The following is a 22,583-nucleotide window of genomic DNA, read 5'->3' as shown; positions in this document are numbered from 1 at the left end:
GTCTTGGCGTTGTGGGATCAAGCCCTGCATCGGGCTCCATCCTGGGCATGGAGCCTGCTTGAGATTCTCTCTCTCCCCCTCTTCCTCTGGCCCCCATCCCCTTTCTCTCTCTCTCTCTCTACTTTTCGTAATTAGAATAGTAATTACATTACTTACTTTTGGTAAAAAAATGTTTTCCCTCCTTATACTTTAAGGCTTCCTGTAAAGCTAAAGTCTATATGCTAAAATACTTTCTTTATACTTTAAAAGCTTATCTTTCAAAGGTCTTTTAATTTGTCACCAGCTTTAACTGTGTACTACTACACCCCTGAAGGACACACGAACATAGGATGACTGCAGACAGTTAAATGCACTTGCAATCCTATTGGATCTCCAAACTGAGCCGGAATCCAATGCTGATGTGAACATGGCTTATTAATCTGAACCTTATCCTTTCAAAACAAAATGCAGCTCTTAAAGGAGTGGTGTCTGCCATGATGGACTAAACTTTAGGGAAATCTAGTAGTTAACTCAAGAAGTCAATGTTAACTTCTCATCCCATAATCTTCAGCAAATTTTTTGCACTTAATGTTCTGAGATTCTCTTTCACTGATTAATTCTACATGATACTTACTGAGTTTCACAAAGTCTAACAATTACTTGAGTTGAATTTTTCCTCACATAATAGGTTCCCAAAACACCATTCTATTCTATTTAGACGCCCAACTAAGTAACTGTTCTGAAAACATTGTTTTTGTCCTATAGTTCCCTTTGAGTTTAAGGTTCAAAGAGTTCTTCACTGTCTTCATTGTTAAACTGTATTTCCTTAAATATAACCTAAAAAAGTAGCAACAAGTTCCATGTCATTCTCAATAGTGTACCTGGAATAAAAACTACAAATCACTACTGGAATGCTTTTTTAGTTAAAAGTATTTCAACTTTACTTACCTTACCTATTCTGCAGTTACACAGTAAAAATAACATCAAAGGCATATAAGAAAATAGGAATGTGAATCCATAAATTGGGAGGGGGAGGCAGATAAAATACTCTTTATTTATGAAAGTGTTTTTAGAAGACTCTTAGGACAGTGTTTCATAACTTGATTTAGTAATTATCCTTCTCACTGTAATTTGTTCTCAAAACTGAAATGTAATACACTACCCCTTCTGCTGCAGGAAGAAAGCCTGACATATACAACTAATACAGTGGGTTGTTGTTCACTACAGGCTTTGGACAAAGAATCAACTACTAAACAACAAACTGCTGACTCTATCTGGAGAACATCTTGCTAATACATTAAAAGCTACTGCAGGTTAAGAATCCCAGCCTCTGGGGCGCCTGGGTGGCTCAGTTGGTTGGGCAACTGCCTTCGGCTCAGGTCATGATCCTGGAGTCCCGGGATCGAGTCCCGCATCGGGCTCCCTGCTTGGCAGGGAGTCTGCTTCTCCCTCTGACCCTCCCCCGTCTCATGTGTTCTCTCTCTCTCTCTCACTCTCTCTAATAAATAAATAAAATCTTTAAAAAAAAAAAAAAAAAGAATCCCAGCCTCTGAAAAGAACTATCCAGAGAATATGACCAAGCTACATTTTGGTTTCTATCCTCTCTCTAAGTTCTCTGACTTCTTTTTTTTTCCCTAAGATTTTATTTATTTGACGGAGAAAGACACAGTGAGCGAGGGAACACAAGCAGGGGGAGTGAGAGAGAGAGAAGCAGGCTTCCCGCGGAGCAGGGAGCCCAATGTGGGGCTCGACTGGGATAACGACCTGAGCCGAAGGCACCCCTAAATTCTGTGACTTCTTTAAGTGAGTGTCAAACAAACGAAAATTAGTCTTCTCTCCATAAGCTCTCTTGCTTCAATCAAGAACGCTTCTTTCAGCCAAGATGTCCATCGACAGATGAATGGATAAAGAAGATGTGGTATATATACACAATGGAATATTATGCAGCCATCAAAAGGAATGAGATCTTGCCATTTGCAACGACATGGATGGAACTGGAGGGTGTTATGCTGAGTGAAATAAGTCAATCAGAGAAAGACATGTATCATATGACCTCACTGATATGAGGAATTCTTAATCTCAGGAAACAAACTGAGTGTTGCTGGAGTGGTGGGGGGTGGGAGGGATGGGGTGGCTGGGTGATAGACATTGGGGAGGGTATGTGCTATGGTGAGCGCTGTGAATTGTGCAAGACTGTTGAATCACAGATCCGTACTTCTGAAACAAATAATGCAACATATGTTAAGAAAAAAGAAAAAGAAGAAGATAGCAGGAGGGGAAGAATGAAGGGGAGTAAGTCAGAGGGGGAGACGAACCATGAGAGACGATGGACTCTGAAAAACAAACTGAGGGTTCTAGAGGGTAGGAGGGTAGGGGGATGGGTTAGCCTGGTGATGGGTATTAAAGAGGGCACATTCTGCATGGAGCACTGGGTGTTATGCACAAACAATGAATCATGGAACACTACATCAAAAACTAATGATGTAATATATGGTGATAAACATAACAATAAAAAAATTTTTAAAAAAAGAACGCTTCTTCCATTGTAAGAGTAGAGGACACCGCACAGTCTTTTATTCTAATTATATGATTTGCCCAGATTTTAAACATTTGTCTAGCATTACGATCATGAGATTCTTCTTTGAACCAAACAGTAGGGACTGAAATCTCTGATTTCAATATTAGCACTTAAAAAAATAATAATAATCTGAAAAAACAAACAATGGGGAGAATACTCTTTTTATTTCAGCCCAAAATGTATCAAAAGCTACTTTTCATTAGTCTACTCTATGGATGTTACTAAAACTTAACTTTTAAACAACCATGGACACAAAACTCAAGATCTTTGAACCCTAAAATACATTCTTTTAAAGAAAAGCTGCATCATAAACATAATAAACCAATTTTTCACTGTATCTCAAATTTGCATTCAAGTAATATTTTATGCTCTCATTCAACTATTTTTACTTACATTTTCTATACCTGAAATTTTCAGACTTTGAATATCATTTCTTTTGAACCACATTTTGTGTGTACATGTGTGTATGTGTGTGTGTTTCTGTTAGCAATTTCTAGTATTTTGGGGTGGAATGGGAGGACTGATCAGAGAACAGCAGCATCTATCCATATTAGCTCACAAGGAAATAAATGTTTTAAATAGCAAATAATGCAGAACCATAGGAGCTAGAGACTGTACCAGTGAGTGAAGGTCCACAAGAAATTTATGTATGAGGGAGCACTTACATCAAGTGCTCATGTGCCATACATTGTTAGCTTCCCAAGCTCAAAGTCCCAGAATCATCTCATTCTTTCTCCCCCTGCCTTGTGGCCTAGTGTCAATCAATTCGTAATCCTGCAGATTCTTGTTCTGTATCTGCAGTACTGTTCATTCCAGCCTTTCCTACTACCTCTTGCCCCTTACTTGTGTCAGAAATAATTTCCTTACCCCTAAACTGCAATAATATGATTCTAACTACATTTTGGCACCCCATTTCTCCCTTTACATACACAGCTGCCAAATTAATTTCAAGAAAGCATAACTCAGATTGATTATATCACTTCCTTGGCTAAAAAAAAAAAAAAAAAAGCAAGACTCATAGACTATTACAGTTGGAAGGGGCCCCGGTGGTCCCTGAAAGCATCTGCTGAGAGAGAGGGGGAAGGGAAGGTAATGGAGCTGAAGCCTAGAAACAAGAACCCAAAGGCAGTCCACAGGACCCAACCGGGTAGAGGTCTGGTAGGATCTAACCTAACTGTTCATGCAGACTACACAAAATCATTACCTTTCTAAAAAGTTAACAACAAACATGCATAACAAGGCAGTATACATTTTAAATTGTTTAGTTAGCAGATTCTTTTCTCTTTAGATTAACAGGCCCTCTGAGGCAGGTCAAATCAAAAGGGTTTGGCTGAGACTCTTCCTCTAGTTTTTTCTGTAAGGCCTACTAGTGTCTGGAAAAGAAAGCAATAATCTTATTTTTTTCCCCAGAGACTTTATTAACACCATACTCAAAAGCTGAAATTATCCTTAAGTATTCAGGAGTGACACATGCTCAGATACTGTAGAAATGGGGTGAGACATAAATGCTTGATTAAAGTTAGCAGTACCATTATAGGTCCAAGGTCCTAAATTGGATTGGGTCACATAGTTACACAATTTTTCCCAGTGCACAACTTTTTCTCTCCTCTTCCACACCAAAATGAAAATCATAGTTCTACTGTCTGATAGTTTAAATCAAAGTCACAACCCAAATGTTAAATGCTGCTTTAAAAAGAAAACTGTCCTACACCAAAAAACCATTAGGAGTAATAAATGAATTCAGCAAAGTTGAAGGATACAAAATTAATATACAGAAATCTGTTGTGTTTCTATTCACTAATAATAATGAAGTAGCAGAAAGAGAAATTAAGAAAACAATTCCATTTATAATTGTACCAAAATGAATAAAATAACCTAGGAACAAACTTAACCAAGAAGGTGAAAGACATGTACTCTGAAAACTTTAAAACACTGATGAAAGAAATTGAAGACAACACAAACAAATGGGAAGATATACCATGCTTATGGACTAGAAGATTTAATATTGTTAAAGTGCTCTTCTAACCAAAGCAATCTACAGATTCAAGGCAATCCCTATCAAAATGCCAATAGTATTTTTCACAGAACTGGAACAAATAACCCTAAAGTTTATATAGAACCACAAAAGACCCCAAACAGCCAAAGTGAACTTGAGAAAGAACAAAGCTGGAGGCATCACAATCCCAGATTTCAAGATATACTAGACAAAGCTATAAAATCAAAACAGTAAGGCTCTCTGCTCCTCCCCGTTCGACAGACAGCCGCGAATTCTGGTGCAGTGCCAGCTGCGTCCCTGAGACACGATGGTGAAGGTTGGAGTGAACGGATTTGGCCGTATTGGGCGCCTGGTCACCAGGGCTGCTTTTAACTCTGGCAAAGTGGATATTGTCGCCATCAATGATCCCTTCATTGACCTCAACTACATGGTCTACATGTTCCAGTATGATTCCACCCATGGCAAATTCCACGGTACAGTCAAGGCTGAGAATGGGAAGCTTGTCATCAATGGAAAGTCCATCTCCATCTTCCAGGAGCGAGATCCTGCCAACATCAAATGGGGTGATGCTGGTGCTGAGTATGTTGTGGAGTCCACTGGGGTCTTCACCACCATGGAGAAGGCTGGGGCCCACTTGAAGCGTGGGGCCAAGAGGGTCATCATTTCTGCTCCCTCTGCCGACGCCCCCATGTTCGTGATGGGTGTGAACCACGAGAAGTATGACAACTCCCATTGTCAGCAATGCCTCCTGCACCACCCACTGCTTCGCTCCTCTGGCCAAGGTCATCCATGACAACTTCGGCATCGTGGAGGGACTCATGACCACCGTCCATGCCATCACTGTCACCCAGAAGACCGTGGACGGTCCCTCTGGGAAGCTGTGGCACGACGGCCGAGGGGCTGCCCAGAACATCATCCCTGCTTCCACTGGTGCTGCCAAGGCTGTGGGCAAGGTCATCCCTGAGCTGAACGGGAAGCTCACTGGCATGGCCTTCCGTGTCCCCACCCCCAACGTGTCTGTTGTGGATCCGACCTGCCGCCTGGAGAAAGCTGCCAAATACGACGACATCAAGTAGATGGTGAAGCAGGCATCAGAGGGCCCCCTCAAGGGCATCCTGGGGTACACTGAGGACCAGGTCGTCTCCTGCAACTTCAACAGTGACACCCACTTCTCCACCTTCGATGCTGGGGCTGGCATTGCTCTCAACGACCACTTTGTCAAGCTCATTTCCTGGTATGACAATGAATTCGGCTACAGCAACCGGGTGGTGGACCTTATGGTCCACATGGCCTCCGAGGAGTAAGAGCCCCCTGGACCACCAGCCCCAGCGAGAGCAAGAGGGAGAGAGAGGCCCTCAGCTGCTGGGGAGTCCCTGCCCCAACTTATCCCGCAAAACACTGAGAATCTCCTGACCTCCACCATTTCCATCCCAGACCCCCTGAAGAAGGGGAGGGGTTTGGGGAGCCCTACCTTGTCATGTACCATCAATAAAGTATACTGTACCCAGCCAAAAAAAAAAAAACAAAAAACCAAAAAACAGTGTGGTCCTGGCACAAAACAAAAACAATGATCAATGAACAGAATAGAGTGCAGAAATAAACCTGCATTTATATGGTCAATTAATCTACAACAAGGAGGAAAAATATACAATGAGGAAAAGACAGTCTCTTCAATAAATGGTACTGGAAAAACTGGATAGCTACATGTAAGAGCAAAACTGAACCACTTTCTTACACCACACAAAAATAAACTCAAAATGGATTAAAAACCTAAATGTGAGACCTGAAAAACCATAAAACTTCTAGAAGAAAACATAGCCAGTAATGTCTTTGATATCAGCCTTAGCAACATTTTTCTAGCTAAGTCTTCTCAAGCAAGGGAAACAAAAGCCAAGACAAAATATTGAGACTACACCAAAATAAAAAGCTTTTGCACAGTGAAAGAAACCATCAACAAAAACAACAAGGCAACCTACTGAACGGGTGAAAATATTTGCAAATGAAATATCCAATAAGGAATTAATATTCACTCAATACCAAAACAAATCTGATTTAAAAATGGGCAAGGGCACCTGGGTGGCTCAGTCAGCTAAGTGCCCAACTCTTGATTTCAGCTCAGGTCATGATCTCAGGGTTATGAGATTAAGCCCTGCATTGGGCTCCGTGCTGGGCACTGAGCCTGCTTAAGATTCTCTCCCTCCCTCACTCTCTGCCCCTCCCCCACCTCTCTCCCCCGCTCCTAAAACATTTTTTTAAAGTAAATAAATAAAAATAAGAAGAGACAGAGCTCTACCTCAATTAAAAAAAAAAAGGGGGCAGAAGACCTGAATAGATGTTCTCCCAAAGGAGACATGCAGGTACATATGAAAAGATGCTCACATCACTAATCACCAGGGAAATGCAAATGAAAACCACAGTGAGATATGACCTTACACCTGACCGAATGGCAGAAACAAAAGAACAAGAAGAACACCTAGATGGCTCAGTCGGTTAAGTGTCCGACTCTTGGTTTCTGCTCAGGTCATGATCTCATGGGTCGTGAGATCGAGCCCCATGTGGGGCTCCATGCTCAGTGGAGAGTCTGCTTGAAGATTCTCTCCCTCTGCCCTTCCCCCCAATCACACACTCATGCCCACGCCCATTCTATGATAAATACATTTTTTTTAAAAGGACAAGAAATAAACCATAACCAGTGTTGGTGAGGATGTGGAGAAAAAGGAACCCTCATGTACTGTGGGTGGGAATGTAAACTGGTACAGCCACTGTGGAAAACAGTATGGACTTTCCTCAAAAAATTAAAATAGAAACACCACATGATCCAGTAATTCCACTACTGGGTATTTACCCAAAGAAAATGAAAACACTAATTTAAAAAGATATATGCACCCATATGTTTACTGAAGCATTACTTACAAAAGGCAGCATATGGATGCGGTATATATACACAATGGAATATTACTCAGCCACAAAAAAATGTTATCTTGCCATTTGTGATAATATGGATGGACCTAGAGGATATAATGCTAAGTGAAATAAGTCAGACAAAGAAGACAAATACCCTATGATTTCACTCATATGTGAAATTTAAGAAAGAAAACAAATGAACAAAGAAAAAAATTAACAACAAAAAAAGACTCTTAAATACAGAGAACAGGGGCGCCTGGGTGGCTCAGTTGGTTAAACGACTGCCTTTGGCTCAGGTCATGATCCCGGAGTCCTGGGCTCGAGTCCCACATCGGGCTCCCGGCTCAGCGGGGAGCCTGCTTCTCCCTCTGGCCCTCTCCCCTCTCATGCTGTTTCTCTCTCTCAGATAAATAGATAAATAAATAAATAAACAAATAAATAAACAAATAAAATCTTAAAAAAGAAATACAGAGAACAAACTGATGGTTACCAGAGGGGAAGGGGGTTGGAGGATGAGCAAAATGGGGGAAAGGGAGTGGGAAGTACAGGCTTCTAGTTATGGAATGAATAAGCCACAGGAATGAAAGGTATAGCATAGGGAATCTATAGTCATTGGTACTGTAATAAACATTGTACGGTCATAGATGGTAACTACACTTGTGGTGAGAATGGCATAACGTAACATATTACAATTATTCAATCACTATATTGCACACCTGAAACTAATGTAACACTGTGTGTCAAGTTAACTTCAATTAAAAAATAAATTTTTTTTAAAAAGAAAACTGTCTTAATCTATAAATTTCTCTAAAGGAAAGGCATCACAGTTTGACTTAAATAAGTCAACAGCAATATCCAGTGTCCTTAGAATCCTACTACAAAATGATGCCAATCTTATAAGACAAAGGGGAGATATCCTATTTATAAATGTAATAAATTTCACTTGGAATTTTTTAAAAATTTAAAATATCATGTAATTATCCAACTGCCTCAGAGATAAGCACTGCGGTTTTATTCTTTCTGATAAAAATATTAGGATTATATATTGAACACTGTTCTGCCCTTATTTTGTTTATTTAACAATTTGTCATGGACACGTTTCCATGTCAATACATGTATCATCCACACTTCTTAACGACTACACTCATGAATACACTACTTTATTTAACCAATCCCCCACAATGAATGTTTTCAATTTTCCACTATTATTTAAAGATTTTACTTATTTGAGAGAGAGAAAACAGTGCACACACGAGCAGGGGGAGGGGTAGAGGGAGAGGGAGAACCAGACTCCTGCTAAACATGGAGCCTGACTCAGGGCTCGATCCCAGGACCCCAAGATCATGACCTGAGCCGAAGGCCGACCCTTAACCAACTAAGCCACCCAGGTGCCCCTCCACTATTATTTTAAAATGATTTAATGAATATCCTTGTAAATATATCTTTATTCATTACTGAATCTCTCCTAAGAATAAATTCTTAGAAGTTAAGTTGCTGGGTTAAAGGATAATCCAATTTAGAACTTGTATTCCTATTCCAAAACTATTCTCCAGAGAGGCTGTGTATTATCAACAATAGTGTGTGAACTGCCTACTAGCCTATCCCTTACAAGTACATGGACTTGACAACTTTAGAAATTTTTTTAAAAGGTTTTATTTATTTATTTGAGAAAGAGAGCCAGTGAAAGAGAGCATGAGCTGGGGGGCGGGGAGAAGGAGAAGCAGGCTCCCCACTGGGCAGGGAGCCCAACCCAGGGCTAGATCCCAAGACCATGGAATCATGACCCGAGCTGAAGGCAGACGCCCAACAGACTGAGCCACCCAGGCGTCCTACAACTTTAGAAATTTTTACCAGTTTGATAAGCAAAAAAACATTTCATTATTGTACTAATTTATAATTTTTTGATTAGTGAAACAGAGTATCACTTCATATTTACTGGCCATTAATGATTTTAATATGGCCAATGATTTATATGAGTGCAAGTGCATGTATGTATGAACATATATGTATGTGTAGTACATACATGTATCTCTAAGAAACAGGCTATTAGCCACATCCTTGCATCCCTGTGAGCCCTTCTCTGATTGCATCCCTCTCCTTCTGCCCAAGAGGTAACTACTATTCCGAACTATTTTTTATCATTTTTTTCTTTCTAACTTTACCATTTATGTAGCTATCCATATACAATGTTTTATTAGTTTTTCTTCAAGATTTTATTTATTTATTTGAGATAGAGAGGAGAGAGAGCACACAGCAGGGGGGAGGGGCAGAGGGAGAGAGAAAAGCAGACACCCCGTTGAGCAGAGAGCCCAGTGCAGGACTCGATCCCAGGACCCTGAGATCATGAGCTGAGCTGAAGGCAGACACTTAACCGACTGAGCCACCCAGGCGCCCTGTTTTAGTAGTTTTTATGTATTCTTCCATGACTTGTTTCTTTTGTGCCCAATATTGTGAAATCCTCCACATTGATACGTTTATCTGTATGTCATTCATTTTTTTAAAAGAAGTATAGTGGGGCGCCTGGGTGGCTCAGTCATTAAGCGTCTGCCTTCGGCTCAGGTCAGAATCCCAGGGTCCTGGGATCAAGCCCCGCATCGGGCTCTCTGCTCAGCAGGAAGCCTGCTTCTCCCTCCCCCACTTCCCCTGCCTGTGTTCCCTCTCTCGCTGTGTCTCTGTCAAATAAATAAATAAAATCTTTAAAAAAAATAAAAATAAAAAAATAAAAGAAGTATAGTATTCCACTGTGGGAATTCACATAATTTATCTATCTTGTCAAAGGACATTTAAATGGGTTCCATTTATGTTATTATTAACAATGCTGCTATGAATATTCTAGTGTAAGAGTGTCTCTACAGATGCACTGCCCAAGACAGTGCCTACTAGCCACATATGGCTATTGAGCACTTGAAATGTGGCTATTCCAAATTGAGATGTGTAGGAGTGTAAAATATAAACACTAGATTTCAAAGTAATGTTAAACATCTCAGGTAACTTTTAATACTGACTACATGTTGAAATGACAATATTTTAGATGTATTTATATCTAAATAAAACATATAGTTAATAAAACATAATTAAAATTATTATGATATAAAAATATCATAAAAATATTATGATATAATTACAATTAACTTCATCTCACTTTTTTGTAATACAGCTACTAGAAAATTTTAAATTACATATGTTCTATTTCTATTGGATAGTGCTGCTCTAGAGTATACGTCTAGGAGTAGAACTTTTGGGTCATAATGTATGCTTATCTTCCAATTTGGTAGAAAATACAAAATTGTTTTCCAAAGCAGTCGAACCATTTTACATTTCATCCAACAGTGTACACAGTTTCTTGCTGCTCTATTCTTGCCAACAGTTGTTGTTGTTGTTGTTGGATACTATAATTTTTGCCAATCTGGCAGAAGCTAAATGGTATCTCTCTAGTTTTTGAATCTCATTTCCCTAAATACTAATAAGGCTGATGAAGTTTCATATATTTGTTCATTGATGTTTCCTTCTCTGTGAGATACACTAACATTTTCACTTCTTTTGTGAACTGTGAACGTTCACTGCCTACTTTTCCCTTGGGATCTTGTCCTTTTCTTAGAGATTCCTAAGAACTCTTCCTATGAAGCCTAAAAGCCCTTTGTCAGACATGTTGAAATATTTTTCTTGGGTTTTTTTTAATTGTTGTTCTTGCAATTTTGCTTTACTGCTTTTGCCTTAAAGAAGGTTTGTCTTCTTTTTTTCCCTTACGTTAAGTCTTGCCCTGTGTAGTTTCTGGTCTTCTTATCATGCTAAGGAAGTTCTTTTATAATCTAAGATTTTTTAAAAAACAATAAAACTCTGTTTTCTTCTAATATTTTTATAATTTTATCTCTAATCCATTTTATTTTTAAATTCAATTAACATATAGTGTATCATTAATTTCTGAGGTAGAGTTCAGTGATAATCCACTTGAAATGTACTTTTTGAGTATGATGTGAAATAAGAGCAGACAAAAATTACACTGACTAATCAACTCATCAGAAGTCCCTCTGTGGCTATGGTTGCGCTACCCACCTCCTTATCTTAAGGAAGCTTTCTTCTCACCCTTGTCCTCCCCACCATGTGCACACCCACACGCACCTACAGAAACCAACACGTAGTCAGTGCAGGAGCTTATGTTACCCTGTCTCCTTGGACATAGCAATTGCTCTAAGCCTTAGATGAGGATGGTGGGCAAACATGAGACTCCAGCCACACAAATCAAAGTACTCCCTCAGGGATTTTCAACATGGAGATAGAGGTGGAGAGCACTTCTCTTCAAAAAGTGATAATTCTGAGCCTGAAAACTGCTGTAGGTTACATCCTCTGCCACACAGAGTTAGTTTACAGTAGGAGAAAATGAAGCCAAGAACATAAGATGTAAGAGAAAGGGTATTTTAGCAGCTTTCGAGTCTGTGAGGACTGAAGAAGTTTGCTCCTTCTTGCATTCCTGAAGCTTAGTTGTTCATCTATTCCTTCCATTCATGAATACCTTAAAATTCTTTCAACAAATCCTCTTTTTGGCTTAAGCTAGTTTGAGCTGAGCTTATAATTTGCAATCAAAACAGTTCTGACCAGTGTAGGAATCGCACTTGATATCTTTCCTAAAGCGGAGAGCCAACTGTTGTAACTGATTAAATAACTCATCTTCCTCTATCTCATTAAATTTCAATTTATATGAAAGTTTCATTTTTGAGTTTGTTTTGTTCTGCTGATCTGTTTGTTCTTGCCAGCGCCACACTGTTTCACATATTATAACTTTCTAGTATGTTTTGACTCTGGCAACTAATTCAGTCACTGCACATATTTGCTGAATACATTACATTGTGCTAGGCACCGAGAATACCCCCTTGAATAAACAGATGATGTTCTGACTCTCATGGAGTTTAAAACCTAAAAGCAAGAAAGGATGAATAGAGACATTAAAATATAATGAATGTTAGGTTAAAAGGAAAAGGATGCACTAGGTGAACATCCAACAGTTGGACATAACCTGATCTAGAGGTCAGGGAAGGCCTCCAGGAAGATGTGGTTTTTACACTGAGACTTGAACGATCCATATGAGTGCACCAAGGTGGGGAGAACAGTGCCTCAGGAGGGGTAATAGTAAGTTCAAAGGCATAGAGATGCCCAAAAATGGCTGGTGTCTGAAATGAAAGAGAGAAAGAGTGGAATGAAGAGAGGCTGAAAAAAGCAGATGAGTATCGTACAGGTTTTTAAGTCATTCTGGGATTTTGTACTTGGCCCTACGAGCAAAGCAAAGACATTGGGGCATCTTAAGCTATGATTCTGATTTGCATTTTTGAAGACTCACTCTAACTACAGTAACTGGAAGGGATGAAGACTGGAAGCAAGGAGAGCCATAAAGAGTCTCTTTTAATAAGCCAGGCAAGAGATGATGGCATGGACTAAAGCAGTGATTATGGAAAGAGGACTAAATTTTGGAGAGCAGTGAAAGGGAAAAACCAAGGATGCCTTTCAGAGTCAAAAATTACTTTCGGGTTTTAGGCTTGATTATTACAACAGACAGTGGTAATGTTTACAATAAGGAACATCACTGAAAACAATTGAAGACAATTAATTCAGGTTTGGGACAAATTTGACAAGCCTGTGGGACACTCCAGTGAAGTTGTTCAGTAGCAGCTGGATTACAGGTCTGGGCCAGAAATGGAGTATTCCCTGTCTTTTCCAAAGTTTCCCTGGCTATATTTGGGTGAACTTTAGAATCAATCTGTCACATTCCCCAAAATATCCATTGGAATTTTGAATGGAAGAATACTAAATTTACAGATTTCAGGAGAATTAACTTCTTTAAAAAAAAAACCATTAAATCTTTCCAACCTGAAAGAAGGTGTAGATCTTCATTTATTCAAATTCCTTTACATCTCAAAGTAAAAATAAAGGTACAGGCATTATACATTTCTTGTTAAATTTATTTCTGTGTTTTAGAAGATTTCTTGCTTTTGTGAGCTAGATCATTTTTCCCATTATTATTTTCTCACAGGATACTGCTGATATAAAGCAAAGTTCCTGGTTTTGATTTTACCTTGTATATGGCCACCATACTATTATTACTCGTAATAACATTCACTGACTTGCCTGGTTTCTCTATGTAGACAATCACATCATATGCAAATAATGCCAATATACATCTACTGCTCCAATAGGGTTTTTCATTTCCTTTTCCTATGTTGTTGTATTACCTAGAATATCCAGAATAATCTTCTCTTTTTCCTTGGTCAGTATCGTTATTAGTTTGTTAATTCTGTTGATCTTTTTCAAAGAATCAACTTTTGTTTACGGATTCTTTAATTCTGACTGATTTGATTAGAGTGCATCCAACCGAAATTTTTCAGACACAGTATTTCTCAGAAAGGCTATGTGAATAGTATACTTTGTGAGACCAAAAATGTCTTTCTTTTACTCTCCCACCCACATGATTCCTCTCCTAAACATAAAGTTCTCCTGTCACAAGCCTGTTCCATCAGAATTCTATGAGTTTCCACTATCTTCTAGCATTCAGAGCTGTTGATGAAAAATGTCACATTTATCTGACTCTCATTTCTTCATAAGTAACTTCTTTGGTTTTTGTTATTAACCACTGAGAAGTCTAGGTGATTTTTCTCCTTATTTAAGAACTTAAAATTTTTAACAATAAGATGATCTTTTCTCCCCCCAGATAATCTTGCCTGATGCTAAGAGCTTTATCCCAAGATCTGAGGCTTTTTTTTTTTCCAGCTCAGTAATTTTTTCTTCTGTAATTTCTTTAATCATTGCTTTTCTTTTGAAACTCCTATTATATAGATATTAAACCTCTTCGATCTAATCTCCAATGTTTATTTTTTCAGTATTTTCCATCTCTTTTCTCTTCACTACATCATACAATTTAATTTTCTTCTAATTTACTAATTTATCTTATTGCAGAACCCATTTTGTTATTCACTATCTCTACTGAATTTACTTTTGAATATTCCTATTTATTTCATTCTTTCAAAAACTATTTATTGAGTACCTACCATGTGCCAGATACCATTCTAGGCTTTTGAAGGAGGTAAAGGAGTTAGCTGTGTGACTATCTAAAGAACTTACCAGGTGGAGAGAATGGCCATTATAAAGGCTGAATGTTGGGAGGAGCCCCAACACATTCAAGGAAGAGTAAGGAGCCCAGCTGGAGCAGAGGAGGAAATGAGGACAGGCCCTGAGGTCTTACTGGCCATTGTAAGGACTTGACTTTTTATTCAGGGGGTAAGAAGGATAGCCTGTTTTTATTTTACCGATGAAATAATATCCTCTCAAACCTCACTGAGAATCCTTATGAAAAATTTAAAAACTTATCTCCCATTTTCTTGCATTAGCTGTTTTAGTAGGAGTGGGGTGGGGAATCCGTTTTGTTTTTATATGATTGCTCAGCTTCATTCCCCATTTTCAAATTGCTGATTTTCTTCATCTAACTGGTCATTTTTTTCTTATCTGCTTATACTTCCAAATCAAGTTTTAGCTAAAATCAACATATTTCTGGCCATTAAAGTCCAGAAGACTTTGTCCCAGGCAAAATGAATGGTTGGGAAGTCTGAGAACAGACAAGTACAAGGCCCATCTTGAAGGAAGCAGTTTACCGTGATTTTTATTATAATACTTGCAGAAAGCATGCACAGTCGGCATGGAGAGCTCTAACTTAAACCTAGAGACCTATATGCTAATCATCACACTCTTCATATGAGTCAATATCTTAAAAATCAGGATAGGTATAGGCTCAAGCCTCAAACTCTCAAACACTGAATTCAGTTCTGTATTTCACTCCAACCTTCTCAGTGGTAAAGACAAAAAGGTCAATATTATAAAGAGCAAACCAAAATTACAGATCACTATCAAGATCTCAGTTAAAACTGCACAATCTGCAGCTTTCTAGAGTCCTTGACTAAAGTCAGAGAAAATAATTTTAAAATTTTCCTGTGCTTAAAAATATCTGCATGAATGAAAAATACTGAGTGCTTATCAATCTGTTTCCTTTTCTGCAGCTTCCCAAGACTTTCAAGCAACACATCCATGGGGAAAAAAAAAAAACCCTCAAATAAGTTTACTATTATTTGATATGAACAGCATTTTTTTTTTTTTTTTTGGAAAAGAGATTAGGTCTTTTATAAGCCTAAAGCACATGTAACTGAAAATGTTCCAGTAGGAGAATTTAACCTTCCAAGTCTTTTTGTGCTGGCTTCTGAGTATGAACTCTGCCAGATATTAACAGGGTTACTAGATGTGGTTTCTTCTGAACAACCTCTGGTAGTAATCCCAAGTGACTTTTCACTCGACTCTTATATTTTAGTGGGTAGAACATAATACAAGTCACATGAATGGAATTTCATTAAACACAGTGGTCCCACCTCAATGGAAGAATGGAGGCAGGGTGGGGTGGTGGTAGAAGGAGAGACCTACACTACAGAGTGATAATACTACTTATAAGCAAAGAAAAATACTGTGTTACATAGACTATGAAGGTTTTTTTAGGGATTCTTTAATCCGAAAATAATTTAGCAATCTATAAGTAGAAGAGACGATGTCTGAGTAGTAATTTTTAAACACTAGGGAGAAGTGAGGGCTTGGGACTTTGTAGCCTTGTCCAATCTAAGATGACTTTGAGAGTAAAATAGTTGGATTACTCATTGTGGTATAGAAAATTAGGGTTTAGCGACTAATACAATCTAGTGTATGGAAAATAAGAATATATGCTAAAGGACTGCATTAAGAGGTCCTGCTGGTAACAAATACTTGCTTACAGTTCAGTCCTGAAGTATCTTACACAAAACTGCATACCATGCTGGGGAGTGAAAGGTTCTGTATATGTTCAAGTTTAAAAACTACTGCAGTTTTTTTCTTTTAGCTCTGATTCTCTCTCGTGAGTTGATTATTTAAATAGTAAAAACCCAGGAATAGCTTCCCCTTTCCTCTTCAGTTAAATATAAATCTATTCACCCTTAGAACTTACACAGACAGAGCTTGTAGGACACTACACACAGAAACACATGCACACACATGCACACACACACCCATTCAAAAGATTAAGGTTTTTGATCCAGCCAGAGTAAGGATTTCCCAGGTTGGCCCCATCTTTTGTCAGTGTACTAGATTTGAACATGACTATACACAGTAAATAGGTCATTCTTGCTGGTTTTTCATGGTGAAGATAATACAGTGAGCAGTAGATACATGAACTTATTTCTCTCGCTCTCTCCTATAAAACACATACAAAAATCCAACCTCCTATTCTCCCTCTTTTCTCCAACATGTCTTTCCTCACTCACCCCCCAACATAGTTTCAAACACAGAAGCAGAACTGATCATATGTTTAAAAACTGAATTCTCTCAACACACACAAATGCTTTTTAGAATACACAGTAAAGAGGCACCTGGGTGGCTCAGTCGTTGGGCATCTGCCTTCGGCTCAGTCATGATCCCAGGGTCCTGGGATCAAGCCCCATATCAGGCTCCCTGCTCTGCGGGAAGCCTGCTTCTCCCTCTCCCACTCCCCCTGCTTGTGTTCCCTCTCTCGCTGTGTCTGTCAAATAAATAAATAAAATCTTTAAAAAAAATAGAATACACAGTAAGTGTCACTAAAAAAGAAAAAAAAAAGGCTGGAGGATGGAAAAGACAAGTCGGTAACAAATGAAGTCTTAGAAACATCCGGGACGTATAGAGAAAGTACTATGTTGACAATGATTTGAATGCTGTGGTTATTTCTTCTGAGCAATAACATTTTTGCTGCACACTACTAAACACACTAAAAATTTATTATTTTTAGTCATCTGGGTCAAATTTATCTTGGAAATATCAACCAAGGGGTTAATCTGAAAGCTAGAAGTCTCTTTTCCTTGGTTCCAATTATAGGCAGGCCAAGATCACCTGCTTCTTTCAGGGGAAGTGTGATCTAACTTGGTGAAGCATGCATGTCAGGATTCCAAAGGTACAGTTTCTGCTCAATTTGTCGCTTTATAAGCATACCTAATACATGAAGACCCAGATTTAAAATAAATTAGGAAGCATTTCTTGTTTTTATTTTTATGACCTTTTATTTTGTAAAATTTCAAACATACAGAAAAGTTCAAAGAATAGTACAATGATCCCTTCAATAAACCAAATATCTATATATCCTTCCACCCTCCTTCAAATCATCATGTATCTTTTTTTCCCCCATGAACAATCTGCAAGTAGACAACATGACTTTAATCCTTAACATACTTCAGTAGTAGGCATCTCTATTACAGAAAGCTTCTGTGCCTAATAGTAAAGATGTACCCTGGAACTTTTTAAAGTTCTATACTAAGAGATCTCTGAGAACAGGATTCATCTAATTTATTTTCTGAATCCTAGAAGTCTCTCTATTAAAAATAGCAATTTCCCCTACTATATTTAATACATTTTGAGATTTACAGAACAATTTCTGTAACACAATTAATGTCTGTGGAAGGTACACAATAATTCCTCAGAATTATCAGTTCAATAATATTTTGGTATTTTTCAGGATGTCAGGCAACTAAATGTAATTCATATCATTCTGATAAAAAGCAAACACATCTTGGGCCTGTGGGAGAGCCACATGACCAACCATATTCCTCAACAGGTCATATTCCAGATTTTTAGAGATCAGACTTTCAGGTAATGACCTAAACAAGTCTTTGACCATTTTAAAGTTGGAGTCAGAATTTGACAATGATCAAGAAGATCCTAGAAGAAGCCATATTAGTCTGTGTGATCAGCACAATTCTAAGAGAATCCATCACCACCTGAGCTGGTCTAGGGTAAGGTATAGAGCAGGCCTTTCTAATCGTCTTTCACATTCCCCTCACATATAATAGGACTAGAATGAAACCATCAACTCATTTTTGCAAATCCTGGGGGAACTGAAGGAGGAGACTGGTAAAATGTATAACATTTTTCCTGGCCAAGTAATTTGAACTCTCTCAATCTCACCTATGTCCTATGACTAAGACATGGTAATCGGGATCTCCAAAAGATCTTTCTTCTTCTAATACCTCCTATTATTCTAATCTTCATCTTCCCTCTCTCATCCTATGTCCTGCCCTTCCTTTCCATAAAATATATTTACATTTTTAATGTTGTGAGGAAAAACAGAACATTCATGTTTAAAATGCTATTTGGGTCCCATCTTACATCTAAATGTAAGAAACTCAAATCAATATAAAGTATACTTTATATAATCATTAAACTGAAATAAGTGATATAGGAGTAAGATTCAAAACCCTACCAATGATCCCATTTTATCCAAAGACCTCTTTTGGAAGTTATCATATTTAAATAGAGAAATAAAACAAATTTATGCAACTGTGGAATTTATTCTGAAATACTGTGCCTCTGAAGACAGACTACTACTGTTTACTTACATCATCACCTTTATCATTCATCTACACATAAAAGATTTTTCTCAAATTAATCCTCTCTGGTTAACATACTACATCCTACATCTAGAAAAAGCAAACAGAAAGGCAAATAAAGCCCATATCATAGTCTATTAGCTATTAATATCTGCAATGCTCTCTCCTTCCAGTGGCCTAGTGAAGCCTTGGCCCCTGAAGTGATAAAGATGAGCTCTGCCAAACTATTCCCCGGCTCTAAGGCAGTATTAACACGTTACAAAGTGCCAAAAGGGCCATTAAAAAAAAAAAAAGTGACCCACTTTTAGAAGTCAACAGCTTTTTCCTTCTGGTGAAGTATGAATATTTAAATCAGGCAGACAAGTCAAGGAGCAAACATTCCATCCTGAATGCAACGTGTGCATCTCCAGCTCAGAGCTGAAAGGATCCCGCTGTCATATACCAACATGGAAATGAATGCTCACTTAGGACTCCAGAAGGGCAGTTTTCTAATCATTTTACTGCCTTTCAGACTTCGAGTTCCAGATTTGGATGTGAGGGAAGAAAACAGTAAAAGATGGATCATAGCAACTCCTTTAAATTATATATTTAATGATTTATATCAGGCATAATATAATTTAATTTGTAGTAAATCAAGCAAACTGATGAAAGGTTACATTTGTGGTTATAACAGCTGTAAATTTGTTTTTACCTTCATGATATAGTAACAATGCATTAGAGGAGTACTCCATTCGAGAAGATGGCAAACCCATCATAATAAAATTGACTAGAATCAAGTTTCAACCTAAGCACTACTGTTTAAATGAGATAAATAATAGCAACTATCAATATAACACAAGATACAGGAAAACGAACTGGAAAATAAATCAAACTGCTATTCAAAAGCCTATCTACATTACAGCTATAGGGTTTCTTTGGCTTTACTGAGAATACATTATTAAATGAAATGTACCTTAAATAAGTGCAAAAATAACATTCAGAAAATTCATATTAAGGTAAAAGATGTAATTGGAAATTTTAGGGTCATCTGTTCCTACTCAAATCCATAATTATAATTTACAACAGAAACTCCCAATCTTTACACTGCCAAGCCTCCTGGACTAATACCTCCCCTACCCTTACCACCTCCTTTTGGATCTCATATTTATCTTTCAAACAGTTTTTCTAAGTAACAGCCTATGCAACTTATCATAAGTAAATGTAGGATTTCTCTTATTCCTTCAGGCAACCCCAGATCAGGAAGCAATGTTATAAATCAATTTTGCTTCTGCAACAGCTATCCAAACTGTTTTAAACATTAAACCTGCCCTTTCACTCACAAACATTTTCATTTGTAAACAAACAGGCCAAGATTTCACAATTAGGAACAAAATTCCTTTTAAGGAAGGAAACCCTGCTCTCCTAACTATAGACATTACTTCTTTCTACAAGATAGAGAATTGATTTAGTTCCCTGACTATGTTGTTTTAGCAACACAGACAAAAAAAGCAAACAGTCCAATGAAACCTTATTTCCTCCAAATACAAACTTGTTCCAGCCTTCAAATGCTAAAGCATTTGTAGGTGCTAATCAAAGATCACAAAGGCAGGTGCTGATCCAAAGCTTTCTAAGCCAGTCTAGTTGTAGGCAGGGGACAGTGTAGTCAATTAAAGCCTTCTAGTACCAGGCCCGATCATAACTATTCAATCTCAACTTGGTTTGTTTGTTTCCCACAATTTACAAAAAATTTTTAGTATGCAGCAAAGTTCTTATGTTTGCTCTTACATACCATGTTCATTGCTCTATCCTTGCCTTGGTTCACACAATTCCCCTGACTTAGAATGCCTCCATTCTCTCTGCCTTTCTGGATCCAAGTCCCACCTGGGTTGCCAAGCCTTCCCTGCCCTCTCTCTTCTCATTATCTATACCACATACTGACTTTTATTATGCAGTGTCCTGTTCTGCCATGTGTGTTTATTCCTTTCTTCCTACTAAAGATCATAAGCACTGGCACACTTATTAGACATTAACACAAAGGAAGGGCTGAAAAAACACTTCCTGGTTGATGTTGATGGATTTTTATATAAATATACACAGTTAAAATTAGCTGAGGGGAGTCAGGATGGGTGGAGAAAAAAACAGAGAGAGTGCCTGATATGTTTTTAAGACTTCACTATTACCCCGGCTTGATTACTTAACTATATTTTACCCAAGTTAAGCAAGCTAGGAATTAGAAAAAAATTTATTCAGAGCTTCTTAAATAAGCATTTTAGGTCCTAGTAAACAGAGTCACAAGAAAGATCCAAAGCACTACAAAGTGTTTCAAAAAAGAATAGCTGGAAATCAAGATTCTCTCTCTGCACATTCAGTTAATGAAAAAGGGCAGGGCTCCAACTTCAAAGGAAACCACTATTTGTTGTTCTCTAAAACGTATAGATCACTAGACTTAGAAAGCTCTACTCTCATCTTTTGTGACTTGCCTGATCCCTTTATGCTGCAGAGGATATGGCAGCCACATGTCTTGGGAAGAAGACTCTCGTCAAGGTTTACCTTCTTGGAATGTGGTCACCACAGAAATAAGGAGAAACTCCTTTTTGGGCTGGACTCAGTGGTCCATGAGTGCACTACGGTCCCTGTTTTCTTGCTCAAAGAGATAAAGCACCATATTAAAACTCAATATATTTGGGGAAGAAAAGATAAAAACACAAAAAGGGCCTGTCTTATCTCCAGAAATGCAATTCTCGGCTTTGTGAGTTCTGGCATTCTGCTTAGCCAGATTACCAAGCTTATTTAAAAGCTGAAGGCTTTACCCCAACTTCATCTTTTGCTATTTTCAGGGTTTGTTTCCACGAGTGCGCCTGAGCTTGTGTACATGTGCTTCACCCAATTCTCACACATCAGTGAATGGTGGCAGCAGAAACCCAGGTCCACAGCAAGAGGTTTAATTAACTGTACACAGGACAGTGCCAACAGTACTGGGGTCGACTCCCCTGGGGTAGCACGCCAACAAGGCTAATTAATATGCAAGGGAAATCCACTTCTGGGTGGGGGATAAGTGTGTCCCCATCAAGTAGGCTATCAATACAAAAAAACCAAAAAACCAAAAAACAAAAAACCCAAACATACCCAAACCCAAACACCTTGCCAGGACAGCCTCAGCAAGAAACCAGAGCTTCTCTGAACACAACGAAAGAGAAAAGCCAGAATTTAGTGTTTTCCAGTGGATGGGTCAGGTTTACTCTGCTTTCTAGCAGGTTATTAGAAGCCACTCTAGGCAGTCCCATACAGGCCTTTCTAATCGTCTTTCACATTCCCCTCATATATATTCTCTGTCAGAAGGGTTGGTAATGGGTTTAAGCCATAAGACCAAAATAATATTAAATGATGATGGCAGTGGTGAAGATCTAGATTGTAATCCAGATGGTAAATGAACTTTCTACATGTAAACACACTGCAAAACTCAACGACTTGGAAGGAAGTCTGCCTTCACTCTGTGAAGAGTGTCTGGACAAATGAGAGTAGTTTCCAAAGACTCATCAAGGATTTCTCCTGTCTACACAGCAGGACACACAGTTGGCACTGCTCTCCATAGTGAACGTTGAAGTCAAAAGTGTATATTCAGGAATTCTGAACTGTTTTCTAGTCTACATCAAGGATGGCACAGATCAAAATAAACAGCTTTACTCTCAATAAAGTTTAAGCTGATCTACAGTGATTCAGGAGGGCTATACAAGCCTTTTTT

General features: G+C 38.3%; 1 protein-coding gene and 1 pseudogene across 7 annotated transcripts in view; one reads left to right on the top strand and one right to left on the bottom strand.

The window, feature by feature from the left end:
* Positions 1-22,583, bottom strand: part of PHF21A (PHD finger protein 21A) — a 191,394-nt gene that overhangs the window by 91,945 nt on the left and 76,866 nt on the right. The window lies entirely within an intron of this gene.
* LOC114215131 (glyceraldehyde-3-phosphate dehydrogenase pseudogene) lies at positions 4,846-5,872 on the top strand (annotated as a pseudogene).

This window comes from Eumetopias jubatus, unplaced genomic scaffold (genome assembly GCF_037043125.1).
Source record: "Eumetopias jubatus isolate StellerSeaLion01/CBP00866 unplaced genomic scaffold, mEumJub1_p1.0 scaffold_13, whole genome shotgun sequence".
In the NCBI taxonomy this organism is placed as follows: domain Eukaryota; kingdom Metazoa; phylum Chordata; class Mammalia; order Carnivora; family Otariidae; genus Eumetopias; species Eumetopias jubatus.
This window is presented reverse-complemented; position numbering and strand designations above follow the sequence as displayed.